Source organism: Pelophylax lessonae (genome assembly GCF_965119305.1).
Source record: "Pelophylax lessonae genome assembly, chromosome: 10".
NCBI classification, from domain to species: Eukaryota; Metazoa; Chordata; class Amphibia; order Anura; family Ranidae; genus Pelophylax; species Pelophylax lessonae.
The window spans coordinates 95,556,662-95,580,234 of record NC_138777.1 but is presented as its reverse complement, the minus strand read 5'-3'; positions in this window follow the sequence as shown (position 1 = coordinate 95,580,234).

Below are 23,573 nucleotides of genomic sequence, written 5' to 3'. Positions count from 1 at the left end.
AAAGAAACATATTACATGAGGCTGCTGGAAATCAGTTTAATAACAGAGCAATAGGGGAACGCAGATAAATGTCTGCAGAGGCTCCGAGGGCTGCACAAAAGGTGTCAAAGGGCCACAGGCTGGGCACCAGGGGTTTAAACACTGTTGAATCCGAATGTATTTAATCATTTTTGTTTTGTGCCACAGCATTCCGGAACTAAATATTCCAAAGGACGCAGAAGAATATGAAGCAAGATTTGAAGAAGTCTGCTTTAACTGGCTGCAGCAAAGTTTTCTCATTAAAAGGTTGGTGGAAATAAACACATGTGTGATATAATACTGATTCCCTGGAACCCCTCTGTACATTAAAGCTAAAATCTAAGCAGATGTAATGGACTCAAAATGCAAGCAGTGTAAGTATCTGAATTGGACCCGGTATCATCCTTTTGCAGTCCCTGCAGTTGTGCTGGAGTGTGAAAAGAAGCAGTAGAATAAACAGCCACCAAGATCATATGCTGACAGGGAGCATGCTTGCTGATAGGAAGATAAAGCGAGTGACAGGAAGATGACCTCATCACTATACTGCTGTGTCCAATCACAACACAGGTTGGCAGGGGGCGTGCACATGCTGTAGTCATTGTATTGCATATTATGAATCCAACACAAGGGAAAAGAACTAACCTGCTAATGTTTAGTTAGTTTTGTTTGTTTGAGTTGGAATTGTATTATATCTGTGGTCTTTGGACCTGCAAGCAAAAGCAAACCTAGAACAATTAGACTTCATTGGCACTACAAAAAATTTACATAACACTATAATAAAAATGAAATATTTTATTATTAGCATAAAATAAAAAATCATAAAGTAACATTAAAAAGATTAAAGTTGTTTGGACCTGCAATGATTTGAGACCATATTTGAATTGTTGCATATTATGAAATATACAGCCTTATATGTCATTTTAGTAGCTGGTGTATTGTGTTCATTGTGGGCTGCTTGACAGTTTATTTGCATATAGATAGACAAATATACAGCAGGACTGGTTTAGAAAGACCTGACATTATAAGCATGCCAACCTCATTTGCGTATGTGATCACACTATGCCCGGTGGCTTGGTGGAACAGTGATAATAAATAAAGGAATATCTCCTAACTGTTGAAAACTTGTCAACTCTCCGTTATTAGCAGGGATATCCTTTTTTTTTTTAGTAAAATCTTGTTTATTTTTTGATAATAATCAAAACTATCGACCACCTAGTGTATGCAGGAAATATGTACAGTTGATAATTAACTGTTTTTTCTTCTTTAGTTTAGCCAAAAAAAAAAACAGCTTTGTCCCTTATTTTGATATTGACAACTTAAAGGAGTTGTAAAGTCAGGAAAGTTTTTTTATCTTAATGCATTCTATGAATCAAGATAAAAAGCCTTTTGTGTGTAGCAGCCACCCCAGTATCCCCTAATACTTACCTGACCCCCATCTCTGCCCAGCAATGTCCACGAGTCCCTCGGCCGTCCTGGGAATCTCCCTTGTTATTGGATGAAATACAGCCATTGGCTCCCGTGGCTGTCAATCAAAGTCACTGAGCCAATCAGAAGAGAGAGGGTGCACAAATTCTGTAGCTGCTGACGCTTACCTGTCCAGGAGGCCCGCGATGTCAACACCCTAGCCGATTTTCAGATCGGCTGCTGGCTGCTGCGGCCGCTATTCATTGAAAGGGAAACCGACAGTGAAACCTTTCTGCTTCACAGCCGGTTCCCTACTGTGCATGCATGAAGCACGCAGTGCTTTCTAGTTTCCCCGGCGGTGAGGAAAGGAGGAGGGGGGCCAAACTTCCAAAGGAACGGCGCCGCGGCGCAGTCTCGCGGAAGCGGGAAAGGGTACCTGTCAAAAACAGGTAAACATTCCCCCCTCCCCTCTGAAAGGTGCTAAATGTGGCACTGGAGGGGGGGGGGGGGAGGAAGCAGATCAGTGGAAGTTCCACTTTAATCTGAAAGCTAGGTTGGGCTTTACTACAGTGGTTATCACATCCACCTAGCAGCACTAGGGTCATCATTTCAAATCCCAAACACAGCACTACCTGCACAGAGTTTGCATGTTGTCCCTGTGCCTGCATGGGTTTCCTTCCAAACCCGAAAGACATACTGGTAGGTAAATTGACCCTAGTATGAATGCGAGTTAAAGACCTTAGATTGTAAGCTCCTTGAGGGCAGGGACTGATGTGAACAAGTAATAGATATGTAAAGTGCTGATATTCGTAACCATCTAACTGTTGGCCATATCAAAAATGAAAAAGAGACATCCGTCCCTGATAGATAGACAAAATTTGCTAAATAGGCCAGAAGGGGAAGAGGTGGGACTTTGAGTGATGCCAAAAATCATGTAATCATTAGGAACAGTGTTAAATAAAAAATGATAAAATTAATTAACATGAGTTAAATCATCCACGCAAAGTGGGACTTAAAAGACAAACGGTTAAAACAACCACATAAGCAATCAAACCTATGTAGCACATCACAGCATGGGCCTGACAGTGTTCGTGCACAGCAGAGTACAGTCCCATTGGTTCTTGTCCAACTTATCCAAGTCTTCTTCAGGGGGATACTGGACAGTAGGATAATACTGATATCTCTGTGTGTGGAGACCAGTGCTCAGGCAAGACCCCTAGTCATATAAAGTGCAGCTTTGTGTCCCTGTCGGAGCAAGGATACAGATGGGGCCCCAATCTAGCCCCTGTAGGAGGCACAGCTCCACTAATGACACTGATTAGCACACACAGGTCTAGCATATATCCACTATGCAACTGCAAACAGCAAAGAGAGAGAAGCTGTTTTTTTCTGAATTTTTCTTGTCAAAAACTTGTGTTTTGAATTTAATCACTTTTTACACTTGTTTAGTAAATGGGTAGGGGGCTATGTACCCCATATTAATTCACATGGGGGAGACCAGGATCTGGGGGTCCCCTTGTTAAAGGGGGCTTCCAGATTCCGATAGGCCCCTGTCCACCCGCCAGGGTTGTGGTGAAGAGGCAGAGGTCCCCAACAACATGTTAAAGGCATGTGGCCTGGTATGGTTCAGGAGGAGGGCGGCGCTTTCTCGTCCCTCCCCCTTTCCTGGTCTGCCGGGCTGCATGCTCAGATAAGGGTCTGGTATGGATTTTGGGGGGATCCCCCAAAGTTTTTTTTTCTTTAATTTCTCATTGCAGACATTCTTTTGTTTATATTTCAGCTGTCAGTGGGGAAGCCCGCTGACAGCTGATGAGTTATCGGCTGTTAAGGAAATGGCGGCCGGCTTCCTGGCCTGCTCTTCAGCAAACAAATATTCTTCACACAGAATTAGATTTAGTTGATTATTTTTAGACTGATCCATTTTCAAATTGTTCCGAAAATTTGGAATTTGTTATAAAACAAATATACAAAACAAAATTTGTCACTATTTCATTCGGAGATTCGGAATAACAAAAACTTGTTCAATTTTATATTGGACTGAAACAAATTGCACATGTCTAATAACCACTGATTGCTCAGCTCTTGGACCACTCCAAACAGAGAGCAGTAATTGTCAGGTGCCACTCTCCGCTCTTTTCCTCCAGCACTCAGTAGAGCTCCAGACAGGAGCAGGTGCAGCTGGCTTCAGCTATCAGCGATGCGCTGAGAGGCCGCAATATGGTCGGGATCCTTCCAGAGCAATATGGTCGGGATCCTTCCAGAGCAATATGGTCGGGATCCTTCCAGAGCTTGGAGCAGCTCTGTGAAGTCAAATGACTGCAGATTGTAGCCTACTCATGGCTGTTTCTCAGTCACAGAAGAGCACAAGTCAGTGCACTCCTGTGGCCCAAAAGAGAAGTATGACCAAAAAATCTTTGGCCATGCTTTTATTTTAAACATTCCACAGTGGTTATTGGAACAGGGGGTGGAAAAGAGGGCCACCTGTTATGAAGAAAACTGTCTAAGAGGGGAATTTTTGTATCATATTTGTATCATTTTTGTCTCATAAACATGAACTAAAAGAAGAATCTTACCAATGGGATTCATACAAAAAATGTTTAGATACACATTTACATGGGCAGTGTAGAGTAAAAAGCACATATTAAACCAATGTTAACCCTTAGCATTATCCTGTTGTATGTAATATTTATATGCATCCTGCATTAAAGGCAAACTATAAAATATATTAAGAAAAATGTGAATATTTGGAGTTATTACTATAGTATTGTGTAATTTGTTTTTATGCATCTTGCACATTTTTCAATAAAGGCTCTTTAATATTTTGTTACTGTATTAAATAGAGAGATTTGGAGATGTGTCACTAGAGGGAGTACTCACTGTATATATCGTATTGTGTAGCACTGAAAAGCAGAATGAAGAGTGTGCATATGTATAAATCAAATATGGCTGTTCCCATGTATAATTACAGTTATACATAGTATAAATACTACAGTACTTCCATAAATAAACAAAAAAAATGTAAATCTTTTAATCGCTATCCTTGTTGTGGAAACACTAAAAAAACGTATATATGTACTATATTGCTAAAAGTATCGGGACTCCTGCCTTTACACGCACACGAGTTTTAATGGCATCCCAGTCTTAGACCGTAGGGTTCAACATTGAGTTGGCCCACCCTTTGCAGCTATAACAGCTTCAATTCTTCTGGGAAGGCTGTCCACAAGGTTTAGAAGTGTGTCTATGGGAATTTTTGACCATTCTAGCAGAAGCGCATTTGTGAGTTCAGGCACTCCACTCTAATTCATCCCAAAGGTGTTCTATTGGGTTGAGGTCAGGACTCTGTGTGCAGGCCATTCAAGTCCATCCACCCCAAACTCACCCATCCATGTCTTTCTGGACCTTGCTTTGTGCACTGGTCCAAATCATTTGGTGGACAGGGATTATGGTGCGGGGTTGTTTTCCATGGGTCGGGCTTGGTCCCTTAGTTCCAGTGAAGGTAGCTCATAAGGCGTCAGCATACCAAGACATTTTAGACAATTTCATGCTCCCAGCTTTGTGGGAACAGTTTGGGGATGACCTCTTCCTGTTCCAACATGACTGTGCACCAGTGCACAAAGCAAGGTCCATAAAGACATCCTGACCTCAACCCGATTGAACACCTTTGGGGAATACCTTTGGGATGAATTAGAGTGAAGACTGTGAGCCAGGCCTTCTCGTCCACATCAGCGCCTGACCTCACCAATGAACTTTTGGAAGAATGGTCAAACATTCCCATGGACACACTCCTAAACCTTGTGGACAGCCTTCCCAGCAGAGTCAAAGCTGTTATAGCTGCAAAGGGTCAATATTGAACCCTACGGACTAAGACTGGGATGCCATTAAAGTTCACGCGCAGGTAAAGGCAGGCGCCCCAATACTTTTGGTAATATAGTGTGTGTGTGTATATATATATATATATATATATATATATATATATATATATATATATATATATATACATAGTATATAAGTAAATACACAGAGAATATTCAAGAAGTTTGCAACACTGGATGGGGGATTACTATTGTGGGTTTTTGGTGTGTAAAATAGATTTTCGACTACATCGGTTGTGATACAATGAAATTTATTTTTGACACATGTTTAGTGTATGCACACTAAGAGCCGGTTCACACTGGGGCGACTCAAAGTCTCCCCGACTTTGGGCCGCCCCGTGCAACACGACTTCATCCCGGCTTGCAAACGACTTCTATAATAGAAGTCAATGCAAGCGGCTCCGATGTTGCCCCGAAGTAGTGCAGGAACCTTTTTCTAAGTCGGAGCAACTTGAGTCGCTCTGAATAGAACAGTTCCATTGCACAGAATGGGGCACGACTTGTCAGGCGACCAAGTCACCTGACAAGTTGCGTCAGTGTGAACCGGGTCTTGGGGGTTTATTTTCTAAAGCTAGAGAGGGCAAGATTAGTCACAACTCTGCAGAGAAACCAAGCAGCTTCCAGGTTTACAAGCTGGAGATAGAAGGTGATTGGTTCCTCTGCAGAATTGTGACTAATTGTGCCCTCTAGCTTTAGTAAATAAACCCCTTTGTGATGTAAAACCAAAATTTCTACAACACTCAGTGTGGGCCCTCATCATCAGGGGATTGATCGTACAGACTGAAGGAAGCAATGGAATGAGGAAAGCAAAGCTTCGGTTCTCCCTACACAAAAATGAACATTCAACCCTTTATGGTTTAAGATGGGCCCACGGCAAAGGTTTTTCAGCTGCCTGGAGTTGTGCTTTAATAATTTGGATTAATTATTTTGGTTTATGGGAGCACTTAAATATCTGTACAATATATGAGCTGAAAAGGAATTGCTCTTCTTTTTTTTAGCAGCAGCTTTTGTCACAATAATTCATTTTATATTCAGTCATCTGGCCCGGCCTCTCAGTCAAATATGCAGTCTATATTGCCAGTGCAGACTATTATTTTACATAGAAATTAGTATTTTAAACTTTTTACATACATATTAATACTTTTATATCAAACTGATCTCTTCTAGATAGTTCTTTAAAAAAAAAATGAAAAGACAATCTCTTTAACAAAAAATCTTGTTTGTGTTTTACAGCTTACCAGAAAATGATGCTCTGAAAGCCACTCAGGAGAGCTACAAACTGATTTGTCGACCTCTAGGCCATTTTATATTCAAAACAAAGGAATATATCCCGTTAAACCAACCGCTGGATATGACAGAATAAGTACAGAACAGCTATCTATTAATACCAAAAACCATGTTAATTATGGTCCTGTGTTGTGTTTCATCTTAGACTATTTGCTTTTGCGTTTCTAGGTAGTGTTAGTCATAAAGGGATTCAAACAGAATGCCATGGTACAGTTATACCCGTACATTCACAGTTTTCTTTACATACATACATATTAGAACTTCATTAATGAAAAAATTTAACAAAATTGCATGTGGACACCCAGGACAGTCAGGGTAACTGACACCTTTGGCAAGGTTTAGGTTCCAAAGTTGTAGAAAATCAGAGAAGGGTGGTATTATATGACCCCAAAGCCGGTCAGCCCCTATTTACCATTAGTGGGTGCTAGGAAAGTGTGAATAAGCTCATTGTACTGTATGCTGTAAGTCAGAAGTGGTAGTCTGTATGATTACATCTTTCTATGCCTTCATATTCATACTATTCCTGGACCCATCCAATACAAAGGGGCTGATTTACTAAAAACAATAAGCCTGTTTACTTTGCAAGGGAATTTTCCCTTGCAAAGTGCACAGCTTATTTGCCTGTTGTATATCAACCTCAATCACTGGCATCTAATAAAAACTCTGAGCAACTCCTTTCTTTGTAATGAACATATGGGTTAGAATTTCTGGTATGTAAAATTGGATAGATTTAGGCCCTGTACACGCTATGAGAAAATCGGGCAAATGATTGGCCAGTTTTCCTGGATGTTTCATAGCAAGTTGAAACCGAGGATAGAAATGTCCAAAAATTCTCATACAACAAAGGCTTTTTTTTTTTGTTATTTGTTGTTTCTGTTAATGCTCAGTCTTTCGTATCTGATATTTCTCATCCAAAAACGAAACACATTAAATGAAAATCATTCACTCTGTTCCCTACAAGAGAAATTTTGGAGTTTGTCTCTTCAAAAATTTTTGTTTGGAAAGTTGGAATAGTCTGTCGAAAGTTGTGTACGCACAGAAAATTGTATGATCGTTCCTTGGACGAAAATGTTCGTCCGATTTTCTTAAAGTGTGTAAGAGGCAAATAATTTTAGTACTTGGCCAGCTCTCTGCTTTCATTTTTTTTTATGTCAGACAAATGTTGCCTAAAGCCTCGTACATAGGCACCGAGTATTGGCCGACCGATCGGCCGTCTTTTGTCCAGTGTTGTTGTGTTGGTTGGAATGTGCCTAGACTGCACACAAATTTTGTCGGCCAACAACAACCAACTGCAGAAGTGATGTCATGTTCTGGTCTACTTTTCGTGTGTTTTTTCTTCTCTGAGCATGCCCAGTCTTGATCATCACATTTTTGTCTGCCGAAATCTGTACTGACTGGGCAACAATCGGCCATTCTGCTGACGGCCAACAAAATTTTTATAGCATGTACACCAGATTTTGTTCGGCCGAAAAGTCGCAGTCGGTTGTCGGAAGCATCATACTAACAAGCCGAAAATCGGCCGATCGGACGTTGGCCGAAAATTTACGGCCAACAATCGGTGCGTGTGTACGAGGCTTAATGCTGCACAGGTGCTTTTAAGAGGCAGGTCCATTGGGATCATCTTCTCTGAATAAATGGACCAGAGATTTGACTGCAAAGACATTTGTTTCTTTGTGTCAAGTAAAACACCTGGAAATCATGATTGTAATGACTTCCGTCTCTGATAAACATAGATTGAGAGAAAAATGTTTCAATTTGATCTACTGATGTTTACAATAATAGTTACTGAAAGGATATGCAGAATGTGGATAGTATTCATATTTGGCATCTTAAAATTGCCAAGTGTTACAATTTGACTATACAGTCTTTTTTAGATTTACCAACAACGATTTAATGTAAGGATCTACTTTATTGGGTAGAAAATGAATAAATGTTATCGGTATGTGCTTGTACTCGGATTGTAATGTTTATGGCTAGGATCATTATCCCTTAAACTGTGAATAGTACTCTTTTATTTTCCATTCTGAGTTTGTGAAAGCTTCTGCCTTGTTTTAAAGTGTTGAAATTCATTGTTCCCAATAAAATTTAGCAAAGATTCAAATGTGTGATTTTTCTAAATTTGTATTTTGAATGACGTTATAGTATATTGTATGAAGATTTTTGTATTACCAAACCCTTCTATGGGGGATTAGTAAAAGTGGGCTTTGGGGGGACTTTATTGGTATCGTACTCATAGTATATAACTACACATTTGTTTATATAAAAAATAAACTTTTTATTGTGTTATTAAAAAGAACATTCATTTTACACATTGACATTGAAACATACAAAAAAATATATATACACAAGACCGACATATATAATTGGTGACAATTGACAAGGTATTTGACATATAGGATCATCTTTATACTTGAGTGGAGCCACTTATGCTACCACCCATATCCTTGCCCGACATGTTTCGCTAAACAAAGCTTCTTCAGGGGCAAATTGGCCTGATAAGGATACCGTTATTGTCTATAAAACATCAATACAAATTGTTATATATGGGTTACAAGTAAATATGTCATTTTCAACATGTCCTTACATGGAAACAACCCAGGCTTCGTGTGCTGCCCCACATGCGGCACCCCTCATAGGCTAGTTGTTATTGGAAGTGTGTGGCATGCATACATCTCCCCGGCGAGTGCGGGGGCAATACAGAAAGATGATTCTTCTTCTGAAAGGTCACTAACCAAGAATAATCATTTTCCGGGGAACTTTGACGTTTATCCTATGGGGCAGATCATGGGAAACCACTGGAGACACCTCTGGTACTGACATATAAAGGGGAAAACGGTAGTGATCATATGTGTTTTTTTAACTGGTCCGAGCAATGAGCCTTAGCCCGCAGTGTTTGCAAATGTTTTATTAGGCTTTTGATTGAGCTGAAAATAGACTAATAGTCATCTAATGTGTAAGGGAAATTTTAGGTTTATTTCAGCAAGGTCAAAACAAATTCAGTCATTTTCTTTTTCCCTGAATATTTCAAGTTATAAGGTAGATAAAAGTACCCTAATTAAGGCAAGTCAAACTTATTTGAAACAGTATACAAAACGAAATAAAATAATCTTCAAAGGACCTCATTATCTTTACTAAGGAAGACACTTGCTTACCCCCAGAGAAAAAAAAAGGAAAGTAATTGGTGTAAAGTTTATTGGTTGAACTAGATGGACTTGTGTCTTTTTTTCAACCTGACTAACTATGCCACTGTGGGGGGGGCCCGCCGTTTTGTCACTGCGAGGGGAGAGCCGGTCACTGCGAGAGGAGGGGGCCCCAGCCCACCCATTCTGTCACTGCAAGGGGAGGGGTGGTCGTCATGACAGGAGGGGGCCACCCCTGCCAGCCCGTTCTGTTACTGCGACGGGAGAGGGGCGATCACAGCAAGAGGAGGGGGCCGCCCCTGCCTGCCCGTTCTGTCAGTGGCTCAGAGCCTGTGCTGACAGTCCCTCCTACCTCGCACAGATAGGAGACAGCCGATCTTCTCCTCCCGCCCCTCTCCTGTGCGCACCACGGGTGGTGAGAATGATCACATTCAGCTGCTGAGCTTCACCCTTCCCACTGAGCACACAGGAGAGGGGCTGGAGGAGATGGAGCAGATCAGCTGTCTTCTATCTATGGGAGGTAGGAGGGACTGTCAGTGCAGGCTCTGAGTCTGAGCTGTATGAGAGAGACACTCTCAGCTCAGAGTACTGCTGATGGGCACTGATAGGCAGCATTGATGAGCACTGATAAGTGGCACTGATGGGCAGCATTGATAGGCACTAATAGGTGGCATTGGTGGGCACTGATAGGCGGCATTGATGAGCACTAAGTGGCACTAATAGACGGCATTGATGAGCACTAATAAGTGGCACTGATGGGCAGCACTGATAGGTGGCACTGATAGGCAACTTTGATGAGCACTGATAGGTGGCACTCATAGGCAGCATTGATAAGCACTGATGGGCATTGATGAGCACTGATAGGCAGCACCGATGGGCACTGATAGGCATCATTGATGATAACTGATAGGAAGCACTGATGGGCATTGATGAGCACTGATAGGCGGCACTACTAGGTAGTATTGATGAGCACTGATTGGTGGCACTGATAGGCAGCACTGATAGGTGGCGTTCATGAGCACTGATAGGCAGCACTAATGGGCACTGATAGGCAGCCTTCATGAGCACTGATAGGTGGCATTCATGAGCACTGATAGGTAGCATTGATGGGGCTGCACGGATGATCAGGACACTGATGATCAGAGCCCTGATTATCAGTGTAAACAATGTACTGACAGTCTTGCTGGTTAACAGGTCTCTTTTCCTCACACAGACACAGCGTGGGAAAAAAGGAGTGTCGATAACCGACAAGTCTGCTTTCATGTCATCAGCTGATCACATGGTAAAGGGCCACTGTGATTGTCCAAAGAACACAGCAGTCACAGAGCATGCTGGGTGCATGTCCCAGGGGGCACATGGGAGGCAGGATTCTGGGGGGGATGTTCATGGATGCCCTCCCAGAACTGGAAGCCCAGAGCTCAGATGTAAGCGGGGGTCAGGGGGGCCCTTCATGGTTTCTTGCACCTGGGCCCTGAAGGTTCTAGTTTTGCCTCTGCACATATAGGTAGTCAAATCCATATTTCCCTATACATATATAGCTAATTATAACTAATTATAACTCCCCCCCCCCCCATTCATTAACCAAGCAATAGGTAATGGATAAAAAAATAAAATTTCGTTACATCTACACATACTCAAGTTAAACTAATGGCAACATTAGTTTTTATTTTAAAGTATAAGAAGGTTATAACCTCTGTTAGGTTCTTTTTCCATCTTTGTCCCATTGGGGAGCTTGCCCTTCAGCTCCTGTCCCATAGTCAAAACAGAACGTATTGTCACCAGAATTAGTGTCTCCATTGGAAGATATCCCCTTTTTTAATGTTCAGGGAACAAACCAAAATTTGGTTTGTCCCTCTCCACTTTATCCAAAACCAGAAAAAATATAGTTAACTTTAACTTTTGATGAGCTTTAAAATGATGTTTTGTAAAGTTATGATTACATATTATCTTAAAAGATATACAATACAGTCAAATTTGCAACACTCTTCATAATCAGAAATACATTTGGAGAGGTGGGAGCATCAAGGATTTCGGGTTGGCATTCTGTGGATAGTATTTGTCAGAAGGAAAATCATCATCTGAAAACATCTTGCATCCACTTCTGGAATAGGGAGCCTTGAGGGCTTTAAGGTTAAGTGGGAAAAATTGGAAGACTTGGGATTTTTCTCTAAGGTAATTTGTACCTTTCAGAAAGCACAGAAGAAGTCCAGCAATGTTAAGTACCATTGGGTATGGGACAAGTTTGTCTTTACTGGCCACAAGTTTTTGGATCCCACCAATCTTTGAGTTGTTTAAACGTCAATATTTCTTTGGTCACGTCTGGATTTCTTCTAAGCGTCACCTTTTTAATGAGAAAAGTCTTTTGTCATTTCTGCCCTAACAAGGTTTTGTTTGCCTAACAATCCCTTAGTGGAGCAGTTTGTAAAAGCAAGTATGAAGACCAGACCTCTCAAAAGAAACCACTTGTTTCAGTTGGATCATCCTAAAGTTCAACATGTTTTTTCTTTGCCACAGCAGTTTTTTTTCTTTTCTCACACTTTTTATTAAAGAAAGGCCTAGTAATGTTGGTCAACAAATTAAGGCGAACTTCTCCAACAGAGACACACAGACAACATAAAAAAACACTTTTCATAGAAATGTAAGGAAGGATTATAATCTCTTTAATCTCTTCCTGGTTTCTCTTCCTAAGAATACAAAATTAGGAGCCCTTTACTCTAGCAACTTGGCAATGCCCACTTTCAGGTGGAAGTGTAAAAAATGAAAGTGGTTCTAAAGGCTCAAGGTTTTTTACCTTGATGCATTCTCTGCATTAAGGCAAAAAAACCTTCTGGGTGCTGCTCCCCCCTCAGCCCCCCTGATACTTATTGGAGCCCCATCTCGATCCAGCAATGTGCAAAAGAGCAGTGCTTCTCTCCTCATTGACTCACACAGCAGCGGGGAGCGAGGAGAGAGCGGGGGGAGGAGAGAGCCAAGCTACACTCTGTGTGTAAATAGACACACAGAGCGTGGCCCGGGAGCGAACCTTCTCGAGTGCCCCATAGCAAGAGCCTTGCTATTGGGGTACTTGGCAGGGGGCAGGAGCCAGAACCACCAGCATGGGACCCCAAAAGAAGAGAATTGGGGCTGCTCTGTGCAAAACCATAGCTCAGAGCAGGTAAGTATAAGTCCCCGTTCACACTAAGGCGACCTGTGAGGCGACCTGGTCGCCTCACAGGTCGCCATAGGTCGCCTCCCATAGGGAAGCTGCGGACCCGTTCTAATAGGAGCGACACAAGTCGCTCCTCCGACTTAGAAAAAGGGTCCCGAGCTTCTTTGGGGCGACCAGGAGGCGACCGCCATAGACTTCAATGTTATGAAGTCCGTGGCGGCCGCTCCGAGGTCGCGGCGCGCTGCTCGCACCGCGACCTCGGAGGTCGCAGTGCGAAGTAGCGTCGCCCCTATGTGAACGGGGCCTAACATTGTTATTAAAAAAAAAAAATATTTCCTTTAGAATCACTTTAGGTAAACAATGCCTGTAGAGTATACAGAACACATCCCTTTCCTCACATCTTTATAACATAGGTGTTTTGTAGTTTACAGAAGATAGTTAGGAAGACAGTTAACATTGAGGTTTTAGTTTACTGCACATGATGTATAGAAAAATTAATGGGAGTCTCTGCACTGTAGGGTGAGAAGCATTGCGACTCATCAAGTAATTTAGTGAGAGGTACCATATTTCGTATTATATACAGAAACAAATTTAGAAAAATCGGTACCCCCAATGAATCACATAACACTATTATTATTAAAAACAGAAAATGTTTATTAATACAAAACCAAAAACAATGAAAACAATATACAGTAGATAGAATTAAAATCATTACGCCTTCAATGTACTTTAGGAGAAACTCCCATAGACATTGTAAAGCGGTACAGTATATATACCAGAGCATTCATAAGAATTCAATTGTGTAAGTTATAAGGGGAGTCCCAATTTCCTTTTCCTTGACGTGTTTTACAGAATGCCACTTCCTCTGGAGGGTTTAGTAATCATAACAAATGTACTAAATATACATAAAAACATAAACATTAGTAAAATTGTAGACAATACATAGCAGCAATAGTATGTACAAATGCATAAGAATTAGTATTGACACAATCTGAATCACTAAAATTGCCAACCATAGATATGGCAGCTCAAAAAACATTCTAGATGAATCAGCATCCCTGGGTGAGCATGAGTGCATACATCAGAAGGAGGCTACTAAAGAGACAGTCATGTGCAAGTGTCAAAACTAGAAAAACATAAATAAATTACTTAAAAGAATGACTTTAATAAAGTTGTATGCCTCAGTAAGGTAAGAACATCTGCAAATACAAGTGAAATCTACCAGTTTACACAACATTTATCCAAAGGACATCCTAAAAGATGTTTCAACAGGAGGAACTGCAGTAGAACTGTGAGGATCCAAAAAAAATCTAAGAGTGATGTTAAAGCAGAGGTAAAACCTGTTTACATACAAGAAAATATATTTTCAAATAAGACATGTCAGAGGAAACCAAGATTATCCAAAATATTGTATTTTTTTGCAGCTAAAGCTGACCATATACGGTTTGAATCTTGACCAGATTCGAACCATTGATGGGCAGGCTGATTAACATCGATGTCAATGAAAATGTTGTTCCTTGCTAGACATGCATCCACTCATCTTACTTCCATCAGGGCCCCAGCTGCACCTCCCTCTCCCGGAGCCAGCTGTCCCTCTTTGCCAGGCAAGAGAATTATCCCGCTGTCATAAGCACAGTCAATAGTCCTCTCCCCAACAGATGTGCAAGTAAGGCCCACCATACTGTCTCTGAAGACAGTCCCACTGCCTTCCCCCAGCATGGCCGACTGCAATCTTCACAGTATTAATGCAATAACTTTATAAAATAAATGTCCTGCTGTCATAAGCACAGTGAACATCATTCAATAGCTTGCACAAACACCTGGCCCCTGGCACCTTGCTCCTCGTGCCCCTGGCTGCCATTTTCTTCATCCCTCCCTGGACCTTTCTCTGTTAAGCAGCTGCAGCTTCTGTTCACTGACATAAACTTCTTCCCTGCTCTCCAATGCCTGATAGCAGAGTACACGTCATAACTGAAATGGAAGGTTCCCACCATTTTGCAGAACTGACTGAAATGTTTGCGTTGCCATGGGCAAGATTCCATGTGTACTTCAATCTTCATTCCACTCTCCCTGCCTCCCACAGAACTGACCTCACACTTGGCTTGAGTTTTGTAGAAAAGTTCCGGACACAAAAATGGAGATTTTCAACATTTTCTTTGGCCGTTGCCAAGGGCAACCGACCTAGTAACCCAGGCGAAATCCTGGACGAGCCCCCAAATGTAGCAGGATTCCCAGCCATTTTGCTGGTTATGGGTCCACCAGGGTTACCGCTAACAACAACAGCACATTTAAGCATGTTCTCCAAGTGTGAGCACTGAGACAAGGAACAATCCAGTATCTTTGGGATTTTTTATGTTTATTGTGTACTTGAATGGGAGAAGGGATGAGTGGGATACTCCTCTGGCTCAACTAGCACAATTTTAGTGGGGCAACTGAAAAACACCTATTAGCGCTGACTTGACGCTGGCTGGATGCTGGTCAATGCTGGATGACGCTGGTTAATGCTGACTTGCTGTCTGTTAATGCTGAACTGACTTCTGACACTCTCATGTGGCACAAAGTCCTTGTTAAAGCTTCCTCTACCCCTCTTCACTGAGGTAGCTACTTATAAGACTGCTGCATTGCGTAACACTTCAGGGCCCACACTGGCACCTTCTTTCACACACACTTATCTTCAGGGCTTAAGCACTGGCACCCCCTTTCCAAGCCCCCTTTACTGGTTAGCTGGCTCCTGGATCCCTCCAACCCTCTGGAGTGGTCCCCTATCCTAGGCAGACCCATGGGAAGTTTACAGTATTCACGACACTGCTTTCCTGGAAACTTCTGCTCCAGCAGTTCCACTTAGTCCTCAGCACACTGGATCCCTCTCTGCAGCTCAGCTCAACCTTCTGTCCTTCAGGCTGACCGCCAAGGACACCTTTTCTACCGCTGACAGGAGGAGAGACAGCCGTCACCCTCCTCCTGGGACTCTGATTCCCGCAAAAGACACCACATCATGTGCTCCCCTCAGGCTTATACCCCTTCCCAGGATGCATTGCAGCAGATTCTGCCCTCTGGGATAGATACAAGCCCTGGTGTGCTTTTGGCCAGGTTTCCTCCACTGTCCAATGAGAGCCCTCAAACTCCCCAAGCTCAACAGGCACACCTGGAAACACATAACAGCCTAGCTAAGCAATCATGCCCCCCCCCCTGATACACACGCAGGTCCCCCTTTATAGGTTTTCCTAGCACCTAAATAGGAGGGTTCTACATGTATTCTACTTATTTACTTTGGTTCATATGAAGGGAGCACTACTCAGAGAAAGAAGAGACTGGGAAGGAGTTTTCAGTTTGATGCCTGCTACCAGTTGGTGAAGTGTCCACTTCACCCATAAGGCTGTTTAAAATCCAGTTGGCGGTGAGTGCGCATTGCAGGGGGTGAAGGCTGATGATCGGCGATTGCACACTTATCTGGACGTATTGTCACTATACTCACCTTGTGTGCGATTATCGCTTTTATCAAGCAGTAATACACTATTGTTTCTTTTTCGGGTTTATGATTGGAGTCCAAAATATCGAGGATTACTAAAAAGAAACATCTGTCCCCTGAGGGTGATGCTGTTGCTGCACTTGATTGAGAAGTGACTATTTCTGGTAAGCCTCTGATCTTAATCACTGGAAGAAAATACTTACTATTCACGTGTGTCAATTGAAAGCACAGGAGGATATTTTCGGTTTAACACAGGTCACAGAGGGACTGTTTATACTTTCTGTGAATCTTGATCATCTTTTTTTGTGCTATAAACAAAGAAAGAGCGACAATTTTGAAAAGAGAAAAAAAAAAAACAATATTTTTGTACTTTCTGCTATAAAACCTATCCAATGAAAAAATGGAAAAAATCGTATTTCTTCATCAGTTTATGCCAATGTGTATTCTTCTACATACTGTATTTTTGGTAAAAAAAATCCCAAAAAAGCATATATTAATTGGCTTGCGCAAAAGTTATAGCATCTACAAACTATGGGATATTTTTTTTATTTATTTATTTTTTTACTAGTAATGGCGGCAATCAGTGACTTATAGCGGACTACAATATTGCGGCAGACATTCTGACACTAATTGACATGTTTGACACATTTTGGTGACCAGTGGCCCTAATTCAGTGACCTGTGCTAAAAATATGCACTTTCACTATACTAATGACACTGGCTGGGAAGGAGTAAATATCAGGGGTGATCAAAAGGTTAACTGTGTGCCTAGCCAATGTTTTACTGTACTATGGAGGGTGCTTTTACTAAGGGGCAAGATGGAATTTATCCCCTGCTTTGCAGGAACACAAATTCCATCCCTTCCTTCCTATCAGAACGCCGATCGGCCTTGTTTACAGATGGCAGATCGCAGGTCTGTGTCTTTTCCTCACGATCGACCTGCGATATTTCTGATGGTATCTCAGTGCTGTCCATTTTCTGGATCATTTCTAAAGGGACTGTTCCCTAGTAATGTAATAGAAACAAACTTAAGAGGGTCCTCTGAGTACTGTTCAGCATTCATTGAGTATCCCACAGCTCTCTATGTATGCCCTACCCCCATTTTTTAGCAATACATTTGAAAAAGGCAACCCCTAGACTGTTCATTGAGCCAGAAAAGTGACTATCGCTGTGTGCCTGGCTGCTGTTGCACTAATCTGGGAAGGATCCTGAGGCATACCAACGGCCTGTACTGGGGGTACATTAAGCTCCACCCAGTACAAAAATGTGTGCTTATCTTGTACATGGGACAAAAAGACATCTTGATTTAATTTGAAGCAACAATACCTTATTACCATAAACTCATAACTCCCACTTCCCAAGGGTGTTAATTACAGTATCTCACAAAAGTGAGTACACCCCTCACATGTATGTAAATATTTTATTATATCTTTTCATGACAACACTGAAGACATGACACTTTGCTACAATGTAAAGTAGTGAGTGTACAGCTTGTATAACAGTGTAAATTTGCTGTCCCCTCAAAATAACTCAACACACAGCCGTTAATGTCTAAACCGCTGGCAACAAAAGTGGGTACACCCCTAAGTGAAAATGTCCAAATTGAGCCCAAAGTGTCAATATTTTTTGCGGCCACCATTTTTTTCCAGCACTTCCTTAACCGTCTTGGGTATTGAGTTCACCAGAGCTTCACAGGTTGCCATTGGAGTCAACATCACGGAGCTGGTGGATGTTAGAGACCTTGTGCTCCTCCACCTTCCATTTTAGGATGCCCCACAGATGCTCAATAGGGTTTAGGTCTGAAGACATGCTTAGCCAGTCCATCCCCTTTATCCTCAGCTTCTTTAGCAAGGCAGTGAACGTCTTGGAGGTGTCCTCATGCTCTGCTTCAGTATGTCACAGTACATATTGGCATTCAGGGTTCCCTCAATGAACTGTACCTTCCCAGTGTCGGCAGCCCCAGACCATGACACTCCCACCACCATGCTTGACTGTAGGCAAGACACACTTGTCTTTGTAATCCTCACCTGGTTGCCGCCTCACACACTTGACATCATTTGAACCAAATAAGTTTATCTTGGTCTCATCAGACCACAGGACATGGTTCCAGTAATCCCTGTCCTTAGTCTGCTTGTCTTCAGCAAACTGTTTGTGGGCTTTCTTGTGCATCATCTTTAGAAGAGGCTTCCTTCTGGGATGACAGCCATGCAAACCAATTTGATGCAATGTACAGCGTATCGTCTGAGCACTGACAAGCTGACCCCCCACCCCTTCAACCTCTGCAGCAATGCTGGCAGCACTCATATGTCTATTTCCCAAAGACAACCTCTGGATATGACGCTAAGCACGTGCACTCAACGTCTGTGGTCAACCATGGCGAGGCCTGTTCTCAGCGGAAACTGTCCTGTTAAACCATTGTATGGTCTTGGCCACCATGCTGCAGCTCAGTTTCAGGGTCTTTGCAATCCTCCTATATATATTTATGTAGAGTTCTTTGCCATGAGGTGCCATGTTGAACTTCCAGTGACCAGTATGAGAGAGTGAGAACGATAACACCAAATTAAACACAGCTGCTCCCCATTCACACCTGAGACCTTGTAACACTAACGAGTGACATGACACCATGGAGGGAAAATGGCTAATTGGGCCCAATTTTAACATTATAACTTAGGGGTGTACTCACTTTTGTTGCCAGCGGTTAAGATATTAATGGCTGTGTGTTCTGTTATACAAGCTGTACACTCACTACTTTACATTGTAGCAAAGTGTAATTTCTTCAGTGATGTCACATGAAAAGAAATAATAAAATATTTACAAAAATGTGAGGGGTGTACTCACTTTTAGAGTATATAGAGTGAGATACTGTATCTGTAAGTTACTAGAGTCATTTATTTACTTGCAATATATTAATATAGTTTTATAGCAGAGTGACATTATTATCTAGCAGAACTATAATCACAGAGCAAAGTCCTAATAGATGTACCAACTCCCTGCTTTTAGCAGTTGTCTTTTCTTAGTTTCCCTAACAACTCAATAAAAACATATATTGTAATGCAAACATTCTTCTCTTCCTCATCCCCTGTCTTCTTTTATTACTTTTTTTTTTACTATAATTATCAATACTGTAACAAAACGATACCATACATCATGTGCTGGTGCTGCACAAATTCAGATGTCAGCTCTTTACATGACCAATGACTCCCGAAAACACCTAAAGCAAAAAAGAACGGGATTGGCTGAAAATAAATTAAAAAAAAAAAAATCAGTGTCTCTCTATCACAAAGCATACTTTTCTATTGCAGTATTTCTATTTTCCTGTTCATAATTACCTTAAAGGATCCAACATATCCTACATAATGTAAATTTGCCAGTAATAGGTTATTTCATGTGAAATTATTAAAAAAAGTGGATTTTATGGTGCTCTCTGCTCTTTTTGTGTATGCGGGAGTTTTTCATATTTAATCATGTTCTCCTCAATCATTGCTTGCTTATTAGTGATTTGGCTCTAGACTTTAGCATACTATATTATTTAATCCTAAAGTGATACTAAAGTCTCATTTTTTTCACCTTTTAAAATATCAAACATGTTACACTTACCTCCTCTGTGCAATTGGTTTCAAACAGAGTGTAACGCTCCTGCGTTTCATGTATGGTGTGGATTTTCAGCTGCAGAAATATTCCACTTCAGTAGTCATGTAAGAGAGATGCTGAGATACCATTCCCAACCTCAATGACTCATCATGTGTGGAAGGTCTTAATTCAGCTAGTAAATACACACACTCAACAAGCTGGTTCCTAGAGTGACTTTATGTATGTAGTAACACAGTGATGAAGATTTAAGAAACAGGTTGAGTGGAGGTGGTAGGTGACAGACACTTGAAGGTAAGACAGTAGCAGATGGATGCAGGTAGGTTTAGCAATCATGTATGGTAGCAGATGACAGAGTAGCAGGTGGACATACAAGAGAGATCAACCCAGTGCAGGAATAAGTAGCAGTAGTCTTAAAAGCTAGCAATCTAGATATGCAGATGTGATAAATAGTCTTTACTATGCAGAGCTAGATAGTGTAAGCTTAGTATAAGTTTATAGAGGGTTCCCCTGTGGGGTACTTAGCACTAATAGCAATACAGCGGAAGGTTGGTTCAGGAGGAGCGGATGATCCGGAAGCGGGATGCAGGGACCAGCGCAGCGAGGTTCCGTCAGCGAGGTATGCTTGCAAGCACGAAAGCTTCAAGCCAAGTTAGCATCCAGGTAAGGGTGTTTGAACGAACACATGTGAGTGAGAACCGGCGATTTAAATAGCCATCTAGTCCGGCGCTGAGTGATGACAGCTTCAGTCTTAAAGGTGTATGCGCACCTTTCCAAAAGAGAATGGTGGGGCGCATACACTTGTGAAAAGAGTAATTTAGGGTACCAAAGGTACCGGAACATTACAATACCCCCCCCCTTAAGGCCGGCTCCTGAAGGCCTCTGGAGCTGGTTTGTCTGGGTATCTCGCATGAAAATTGCGGATTAATCTAGGGGCATGTATTTCAGAGGTGTTTAGCCAGGTGTCGTCTTAGGGCCCATAGTTCTTCCATCTAACCAAGTACTGAAGTCTTCTTCTGTAGATACGAGAATCCAGAATCTCTTTTATCTCGTATTCTTCTCCACCTTCAACTTGTACAGGAGGCGGAGGTGGAATATTAGGCCTTATTCCTTGGTCCGGAACATGGGGCTTCAGTAGCGACACATGGAAAATGGGATGGATTTTTAGGTCTATTGGCAATGTAAGCTGTACTGCAGCTTTTCCAATAAGTTTTTTGATTGGGAAAGGTCCCAAGAACAGAGGTCCAAGCTTTTTGCTAGGGATCTTCAGTCTTAAATTTTTTGTTGAGAGCCAAACGAGGTCCCCGATAGTATACTGTGGAGAAGGTCTTCTGCGAAGATCATAGTACTTCTTTTGTTGACTGTGAGCGTGTGCAATGGTAGTATTTAATAAACCCAGAGAATCCTTTATTTGGGTAAGATAGTCTGAGGCTACTGGGTTGTTTGAAGGAAGGATGCGTGGTGGAAGAATAGAGGGATGAAACCCATAGTTCAAGTAGAACGGACTCTGCTTGGTTGTACTGTGGGTTGCGTTGTTGTAGGCAAATTCTGCCAGAGGGAGAAGATCCACCCAATCATCCTGTTGGTAAGAAGTGTAACAACGTAAATACTGCTCGATGCATTGGTTGACTCTTTCAGTCTGTCCGTTGGTCTGCGGATGGTAAGGAGAAGTGAGCTTCTAGTATGTGACATAGTTCTTGCCAGAACTTAGAAATAAATTGGGATCCACGGTCAGACAGAAGAGTTTTTGGGATACCATGTAATCTAAAGACATGTTTCATCAGGAGTTCTGCCGTTTGTTTGGACGAAGGTAGTCTGCGAATAGCAATGAAATGTGCCATCTTTGTCAGATAGTCCACTGACACCAAGATGGTATTAAATCCTTTGGAAAGAGGTAATTCTACGATGAAGTCCAAGGACAAAACTTCCCATGGAGTTTGGGGTATTGGTAGACTGCATAGTAGACCGGATGGTCTCGTAGTGTCAATTTTGGACCTGGCACAGACATTGCATGAAGAGACGAATTTTTGTATAGATGTTTTCATGTCAGGCCACCAGAATTGCCGGGAAATCAAATTAAGAGTCTTTGTCATACCCATATGTCCTGCCATAGGCACATCATGAGATAATTCCAAGATCTTGGTGCGTAGGGTAGGTGGTATGTAAAGTTTGTCGTTGTAGTAGAGGAAGCCTTCTGCATCAGTATTTAGTTGTGGTGGGGGTGAATCCAAACTTATACCATGCAAAACCTCTTCCTTCAAGGAACGGACAACTCCAATAATGCGTTTGTGAGGTATTATAGGAACGGAAGGGATTTCAAAGTAGTTTTCTTCAGTTAGTCGTGATAGTGCATCCGCCTTTTTGTTCTTATCTGCAGGTGTGTAAGTCACTAGGAAGTTAAACCTTAGAAAGAATAGTGACCATCGTACCTGTCGGTGCGAGAGAGTTTTGCTAGTCTGAAGATATTGGAGGTTTTTATGGTCCGTGTATATAATTATTGGTAATTGGGTGCCTTCGAGTAAATGTCGCCAATTCTCCAGAGCCAATTTTATAGCAAGCAGTTCCTTTTCACCCACGGGGTAATTTATCTCGGGACTGCTTAGGGATTTAGAAAAAAAGGCGACTGGATGAAGTGGTGAAGTGTGGGTTGGTCGTTGGGAGAGTATTGCTCCTACTGCCATGTTTGACGCATCTACCTCCAGAATGTATTGGAGGGATGGGTCTGGATGGCGTAATATGGGAGCGGAACTAAACCTTGTCTTTAACAAGTGAAAAGCTTTATTGGCTTCTTCTGACCATTTGAATGTTTTTTTTTATGCTAGTGAGCTGTGTGAGGGGTCTCACAATAGCAGAAAAGTTTTTAATGAACTTCCTGTAGAAATTTGAAAATCCCAGGAATCGCTGTAGCGCCTTGCGTGAGGTTGGTGTAGGCCAATCCTGAATGCAGGATATTTTACTCATGTCCATCTCGATTCCTGTTTTGGATATGATGTAGCCTAGAAAGAGTACCTCGTCTTTATGAAACAAGCATTTCTTCAGTTTCACATAAAGGCTATGTGCAAGCAATCTCGATAGTACAAGTCTTACATGTCTTATGTGTTCAGACAGGGATCGTGAATATATAAGTATATCGTCCAGATATACCACAACACAGACATCTAGTAAGTCTTTAAAAATATCGTTTATAAATCGTTGGAAAACTGCAGGGGCATTGCATAGCCCGAATGGCATCACAAGATATTCGAACAATCCGTATCTGGTTCTGAATGCAGTCTTCCACTCGTCTCCATCACGGATTCGAATGAGATTGTATGCTCCTTTCAGGTCCAATTTTAAAAAATAGGTAGCTCCACGCACCTGCTCAATGAGCTCAGGGATAAGCGGTAGAGGATAGCGATCTTTTATTGTGATAGCATTCAATTTCCTGTAGTCGATGATAGGTCTGAGACTTGAGTCCTTATTGCGAACAAAAAAGAGTCCTGCTGCTGTGGAAGAAGTGGAAGGTCTAATAAAACCTTTTTCCAAATTCTCATCCAAATAGGTTTTGAGGTGGGAATGTTCATCCTGTGAAAGAGGATAAACATGACCGAACGGCAATTTGCTATTTGGGAGTAGATCAATGCTACAATCATAGTCTCGATGAGGAGG